Here is a 7,879-nt window from a genome sequence, read left to right as displayed (position 1 = left end):
AAAGTCAATGACCAGCTCCTTGGCCTTCGAGGTGTTGAGCTGTAGATGGTTCCTGTTGCACCACACAGCAAAGTCCCTCACCAGGCTCCTATACTCCTCCTCTCTGTCGTCACTGATACCGTACACCCAATGATGGCTGTGTCATCGGCAAACTTCTGAATGTGACACAGCTCCGAGTTGTAGCAGAAGTCCGCGGTGTACAGGGTGAAGAGAAGAGGGGCCAGCACCGTGCCCTGGGGTGCTCCAGTGCTGCTAATTACAGTGTCAGACGTGATGTCCTTCAGCCTGATGTACTGCGGCCTGTCAGTGAGGTAGCTGGAGATCCAGGTGACCAGGCAAGGGTCCACTCGCATCCTGTTCAGTTTGTCCTGAAGCAGTAGGGGCTGGATGGTGTTGAAGGCACTTGAGAAGTCCAAGAAGAGGATCCTCACTGTGCCATTTCCCTTATCCAGATGCGAGTGGGCTCGGTGTAGCAGGTAGAGGATGGCGTCTTCCACATCAACACCTGCCCGGTACGCAAACTGCAGACAGTCCTGGGCATGTTGTACCTGGGGTCTGAGGAGGCTGAGGAAGAGCCGCTCCAACGTCTTCATCAGATGTGAAGTGAGCGCCACCGGTTGGAAGTCGTTCAGCTCGCTGAGCCGATTCTTTTTGGGAACTGGAACGATACATGATGTCTTCCAGAGGGTTGGCACTCTCCCCAGCTGCAGGCTGAGGTTGAAGATGCGTTGGAGTGGTTCACCCAGTTCAGCAGTGCAGGTCTTCAGTAGTCATGGACACACCTTGTCTGGGCCTGCTGCTTTCCTGGGGTGAAGCTTCCTCAGTTGACCTCTGACCTGGTCTGCAGTAATGCATAGAGGAGTCTGTGTTGAGGTGGGGGAGGAGGGGGAGGAAGGGGCTGCTGTGATGACTGGGGGGAGGTGTGTTGAGGGAAGAAGGAGAGATGGCTGCAGTGAGGGAGAGGGTGGGGGGGGACGTGGGCTGGTTGAACCGATTGAAGAAGTCATTCAACTCGTTCGCCCTCTCCACTGTCGTCTCAACGACTCTGGTCTTTGTATTGTGGCCTGTGATGGTTTTCACACCTTCCCAGACCTCCCTCATGCTGTTCTCCTTCAGCTTCTGCTCCACCTTTCTCCTGTAGCTGTCCTTAGCTTCCCTCATGCAGCGTTTCACCTCCTGCTGTGCTGCTTTCATCACCTCCCTATCCCTGCTCCTGAAGGTGGCTTTCTTCCTGTTGAGGACAGCTTTGACTTCCTGTGTTACCCATGGCTTGTTATTAGGGTAACACCAGACAGTCTTAGCTGAGGAGATCACGTCTGCACAGAAGTTGAGGTAATCTGTCAGACAGAGTGTCAACCCCTCTATGTCCTCACAGTGTGGGCTAAGTAGCACATCCCAGTCCATGATGTCATAGCAGTCTCTGAGGGCATCTTCCATTTCAGGGGACCACCTCATGATGGAGCTAGTTGTTGCAGGCTGCCTTTGGACCAGGGGGGTGTACTTCGGCTGTAGACGAACCAGGTTGTGGTCAGACTTCCCTAGTGGGGGGAGGGGTGTGGCTCTGTATGCATCCCTCACATTAGCATACAGCAAGTCAATTGTCCTGTTGTTCCTCGTTGGACAATCCACAGCCTGGTAAAAAGCAGCCAAAGTAGAGTCCAAAGTAGCAAGATTAAAATCCCCAGAAATGATCATAAATGCCTCAGGGTGCTGTGTCTGCAGCCTTGCTGTGACAGAGTGAATCCTCTCACATGCAGCGGATGCATCTGCCCTCGGAGGGATGTAAACACAGATGGTGATCACATGACTGAACTCCCTCGGCAGATAATATGGCCGCAGGCTAACGGCTAGCAGCTCTAAGTCCGGGCAACATAAAACTGTCTTTACAGAGATATGTCCCGGGTTACATCAGCGGTTGTTAACATAAATGATGAGTCCCCCTCCTTTGCTTTTCCCGCATGTGTTAGTGTCTCTGTCGGCTCTCACAGCAGTGAATCCCCGCAGGTCCACGTTAGCATCTGGTACAAGGTGTGTTAGCCATGTCTCCGTAAAGATAAATAAGCTGCTCTCCCGGTAAATCCGCTGGTTGTTCAGAGCAGAAAGCTCATCGACTTTATTCAGCAGCGAGTTCACATTCCCCATGATAACGGAGGGAATGGATGGTTTGTAGTGATGCTGGTTGTCCGCTAGCCTAGCCTTTAGCTTAGCTCCAGCTTTGCAGCCCCTGGGTTTCCTCCTCAGCTCGGCCGGGATGGGGTGTCGTATCCCGGCTCGTCCCATTGTTTTCAGGGCCAGCAGCTCCTCTCTCGAATAAGTGAGAAAACCGGCTCCTGGTTGTGTGTTAAAGTTAAATATATCCATGTTATATAGTTAAACACACTATGTCTTCGTAAGAAAAGCAAAAAAGTAAAAAAAAAGGTGGAAAAAAAGAGGTTTAAAGAGCTAAAAACTACAGAGCTACTGGAGAGGCAGCAGTCTCACACAGCACCCATACGTATAATGTTCCCCAGGTGGGTGTGCATAAAAGTTGTCAAGACGATGGCGCCACCTGTCATGTTTAACATTTTATGGGCGTTTGACAATTTTGGGTGACTTGTCACACTAAACACTACTCTTCATAAACTGCTGGGACATTTTCACTGAAACTCTCCCAGAAGACTCTAAAGACATATCCAACAAGAGTTCTTCACCAGGTGGCACCACCTACCATGGATGAGGCTACAGAGGGGTCATATGTTATTTCACGAAAATCGCTACTCCTCCTACAGGAGTGATCAGATTTTGGTCAAACTCGTTTGGAATGTTCCCCAGGTTGGTATGTGTAAAAGTTGTCAAGAGGGTGGCACCACCTGTCATATTTATGATTTTATGGTCGTTTGATAATTTTGGGTGACTCGTCACACCAAACACTAGTGTTCGTAAACTGCTAGGATGTTTTCATTGAAACTCATCCAGAAGACTCTAAAGACATATTCCAACAAGAGTTGTTCACCAGGTGGCGCCACCTGCCATGGATGCGGCTACACAGGGGTCATATGCAATTTCACAAAAACGGCTGCTACTCCCACAGGATTGATTGGATTTCAAACTCGCACACAACAACAATAGCTGGTATGAGCTCCAGCCTCACTGAGGCTATTTTTGTAATTATATTGGTATAATAGCAAATACCTGATAAATTTGACTGCAAATTTTCACTTGCTCTTTCTTTTTTTGCAGTGCATTTTAAAGACACCTCTGTTTCAAAACCATAAACAAGACCTACCACATCTTTTCTAAAAATACAGTTCTTGACAGTTCCGATATAATCAATGTCAGGATGATGACTGATACTTCAGCGCTTTTGAGAAAGGTCAAGGAGATGATGAATGCAGCGAGATGTTCAAGTGTCACTTATTAGAAGCAGCTATAGGCGTCAGGAGCTGTGGCATTTCAGATTCAACACAATCAGGAGCTCTGATTACGCCATGTCACAACCCAGATAGAAAATTCATCTTTACAAGCACACAGGCAGAGATAGAGAAGAAAAAAATACACATGTTTAATGTTGATGCATCTCGAATGGTGCTTTGAGGAGCTATCCTTTTGAATGAGCTCTGTGGTTGAAAAAAAAGTGATGTATCAAAGAGAACGCTCGTTGCAACTTTTCAGTATAACAGGAGATGATGTATGATGTTCTTTGATTCCTGCACAAGGACCTGAAGTTCTTTATTGTTTATCAGAAGACGTAAAATATTTTCTGATGTGGTGGCGTTACAGTATACAAATGACCTCTGGAGTTACACTATAGTGTTTTTTTCAGTCAACAATCATCAGTCTTGCTCCCTGATACATTTCTTGCTACTTCTTATTAATCAATTTTTGTCCACCATCTTTGTTAGTGATGACCAGACTCATGATTCAGGTCCATTTTTGAGCCTTTTGGACCTAGCAAGTTGAACTTCAACCAATCAGAGTGGAAAACATCCATCCATCCATCCATCCATCCATCCATCCATCCATCCATCATCTGTAACCACTTATCTTGTGCAGGGTTGTGGGCAAGCTGGAACCTATCCCAGCTGACTAAGAGCGAAAGGTGGGGTACACCCTGGACAAGTCGCTAGGTCAATACAGAACTGACACATAGACACAGACAACCATTCACACTCACATTCACACCTACGGTCAATTTAGAGCCACCAATCAACCTAACCTGCATGTCTTTGGACTGTGGGGGAAACCGGAGCACCCGGAGGAAACCCACGCAGACACGGGGAGAACATGCAAACTCCACACAGAAAGCCCACAGTCACCCACTGGGTTTGAACCCAGAACCTTCTTGCTGTGAGGTGACAGTGCTAACCACTACACCACCGTGCTGCGGCGTGAAAAACAATTCAATCCAATTTGAGTGGTTCTATATCTGACACAACGGTCCAAGGCTATAATGACTGATCCTATGCTATTAGCTCTCTCACCCATGAGGCATTGCTACTTGAGCTGACTCACAGAGAAGTTGGTTGAGTACACGTTTCCCTAAGAAAGTCCAGGAACAATGTCTAATCAGGCCACTTTCTAAAGCTCCACACTTTAATATATTAATTTGAACTCTTTTAAACCCCATTTGAATCACTCCCAGGTCCTGTCCACACTATAATTTATCTCGATTGCAGAACAGCTACCAGTCTGGCAGAAAAAACATGAGAAACAGCCACATAGTTTCAAAATGCTGGTTATGTAATCACAGTGCACACGGGGAAGAACCTCAACTGCAATCTTAACCTGATCTCATGAGAAAGTGGAACAAAGTTGAATGAGCGAGTAATGTGCAAAAAATGTGACTGAAATGCGAACCCTGCCCTTAAACCGAAGTATTTTTCCACAAAATTTGACTCATGCAAAGTGTTGCGCATTTGCCATGTGTGACACCAAGATTGATGAGTATTATGTTACATTATAGGCACTGAGTAGACGCTCTTATCCAGAGCGACATACAACAAGACAGCAGTAGGCAGCCCAGGGTTATGTGCCTTGCTCAAGGGCAGTTCAGCCAGTCCTGCTGATCCAGGGAATCAAACTGGTGACCTTTTAGTCCCAAAGCTGTTTCTCTAACCTTTAGGCCATGGCTTTCCCGATTGTCTTTTGTATACACAGATTTTATTTCTCTGATTGACAAAAGAATGACGAACATTTCCCTTACTACCCAGAAACCACAACCAATTTTGTTTTCTTTGAGTTCTGGCCATGGATATCTGGAGCATTACTGAGATTCAAACAGATAAAAGGGGTGGAGACAAATTCTAATTGCATTTTGTTTGTCTGATACATCCATCCATTATCCATAACTACTTATTCTGTGCAGGGTCGCGGGTAAGCTGGAGCATATCCCAGCTGACTATGGGCGAGAGACAGAGTACACCCTGGACAAGGCGCCAGATCATCGCAGGGCTGACACATAGAGACACACAACCATTCACACTCATGGTCAATTTAGAGCCACCAATTAGCCTAACCTTTTGGACTGCGGGGGAAACCCACACAGACACAGGGAGAACATGCAAACTCCACACAGAAAGGCCCCGGTCAGCCACTGGGCTTGAACCTTCTTGCTGTGAGGCAACAGTGCTAACCACTACACCACCGTGCCACCTGTCTGATACACTGACTGTTTAAAGGTGCTGACTGCAAAGTTGAATTCTGGTCAAAAATGTTCTGTTTCTATTGCTGTTGGAGTTTCAAGATATTTTGCTGCTGCACACACCATGTATCTTATGCGTAAATGTTTTGCTGAGATAAAAAGCGTCCTGCATTTTACAATTCCGGAGATTGCCAAAGCAAGTGAACAACAGTATCACGTGACCACCGTGGGGCGTGTTTGACCTACTTTTAACCAAAACAAGTCGGTGTGAGCAAATATGGCGGACTCCGCTCTCCTGCCAGCTCAAAGCCAGCAGAAAAGAAAAAGAAAATATGAAAACGAATTAGCTAGAAAAGTGATGGAAACCAAAAGGTTGTGAAGGGACAGACTGACCGCTGGAATTGACTGAAGGATGAAACGGGAGCAAAATCTGATGAAGAATTTACAGCACTTGAATTGGTGAATCTGAGTATGGAGTTATAGACCTAATGTTCTGATCTTGCAGAGAAAGAAACGAGAACACAAAAGCAGGAACAGAGAAAATATATTCGTCTTTTGTTTCAAGGATCTATTCACGAAGGTCAACCACAAATTACATCACTGCGACTCAAAAATCTCTGAGGTCAATGCAGAGTCACAATGTTTTCCGCACATCACCATCTTGGTGTGACGCAGTTCCATAGTTACAGTGGTGCTTGAAGGTTTGTGAACCCTTTAGAATATTCTATATTTCTGCATAAATATGACCTAAAACATCATCAGATTTTCACACAGGTCCTAAAAGTAGATAAAGAGAACCCAGTTAAACAAATGAGACAAAAACATTATACTTGGTCATGTATTTATTGAGGAAAATGATCCAATATTACATATCTGTGAGTGGCAAAAGTATGTGAACCTCTAGGATTAGCAGTTAATTTGAAGGTGAAATTAGAGTTAGGTGTTTTCAATCAATGGGATGACAATCAGGTGTGAGTGGGCACCCTGTTTTATTTAAAGAACAGGGATCTATCAAAGTCTGATCTTCACAACACATGTTTGTGGAAGTGGATCATGGCACGAACAAAGGAGATTTCGGAGGACCTCAGAAAAAGCGTTAATGCTCATTAGGCTGGAAAAGGTTACAAAACCATCCCTAAAGAGTTTGGACTCCCCCAATCCACAGTCAGACAGATTGTGTACAAATAGAGGAAATTCAAGACCTTTGTTACCCTCCCCAGGAGTGGTCAACCAACAAAGATCACTCCAAGAGCAAGGCGTGTAATAGTAGGCGAGGTCACAAAGGACCCCAGGGTAACTTCTAAGCAACTGAAGGCCTCTCTCACATTGGCTTATGTTAATGGTCATGATTCCACCATCAGGAGAACACTGAACAACAATGGTGTGCATGGCAGGGTTGCAAGGAGAAAGCCACTGCTCTCCAAAAAGAGCATTGCTGCTCGTCTGCAGTTTGCTAAAGATCATGTGGACAAGCCAGAAGGCTATTGGAAAAATTTTTGTGGACAGATGAGACCAAAATAGAACTTTTTGGTTTAAATGAGAAGCGTTATGTTTGGAGAAAGGAAAACACTGCATTCCAGCATAAGAACCTTATCCCATCTGCGAAACATGGTGGTGGTAGTATCATGGTTTGGGCCTCTTTCGCTGTATCTGGGCCAGGACGGTTTGCCATCATTGATGGAACAATGAAATCTGAATTATACCAGTGAATTCTAAAGGAAAATGTCAGGACATCTGTCCATGAACTGAATCTCAAGAGAAGGTAGGTCATGCAGCAAGACAACAACCCTAAGAACACAAGTTGTTCTACCAAAGAATGGTTAAAGAAGAATAAAGTGAATGTTTTGGAATGGCCAAGTCAAAGTCCTGACCTTAATCCAATCGAAATATTGTGGAAGGACCTGAAGCGAGCAGTTCATGTGAGGAAACCCACCAACATCCCAGAGTTGAAGCTGTTCTGTATGGAGGAATGGGCTAAAATTCCTCCAAGCCGGTGTGCAGGACTGATCAACAGTTACCGCAAACGTTTAGTTGCAGTTATTGCTGCACAAGGGGGTCACACCAGATACTAAAAGCAAAGGTTCACATACTTTTGCCACTCACAGATATGTAATATTGGATCATTTTCCTCAATCAATAAATGACCAAGTATAATATTTTTGTCTCATTTGTTTAACTGGGTTCTCTTTATCTACTTTTAGGACTTGTGTGAAAATCTGATGATGTTTTAGGTCATATTTATGCAGAAACACAGAAAAT

The sequence above is a fragment of the Neoarius graeffei genome, chromosome 2 (genome assembly GCF_027579695.1).
Source record: "Neoarius graeffei isolate fNeoGra1 chromosome 2, fNeoGra1.pri, whole genome shotgun sequence".
Classification (NCBI taxonomy): Eukaryota; Metazoa; Chordata; class Actinopteri; order Siluriformes; family Ariidae; genus Neoarius; species Neoarius graeffei.
Note: the sequence above shows the minus strand (reverse complement) of the source record.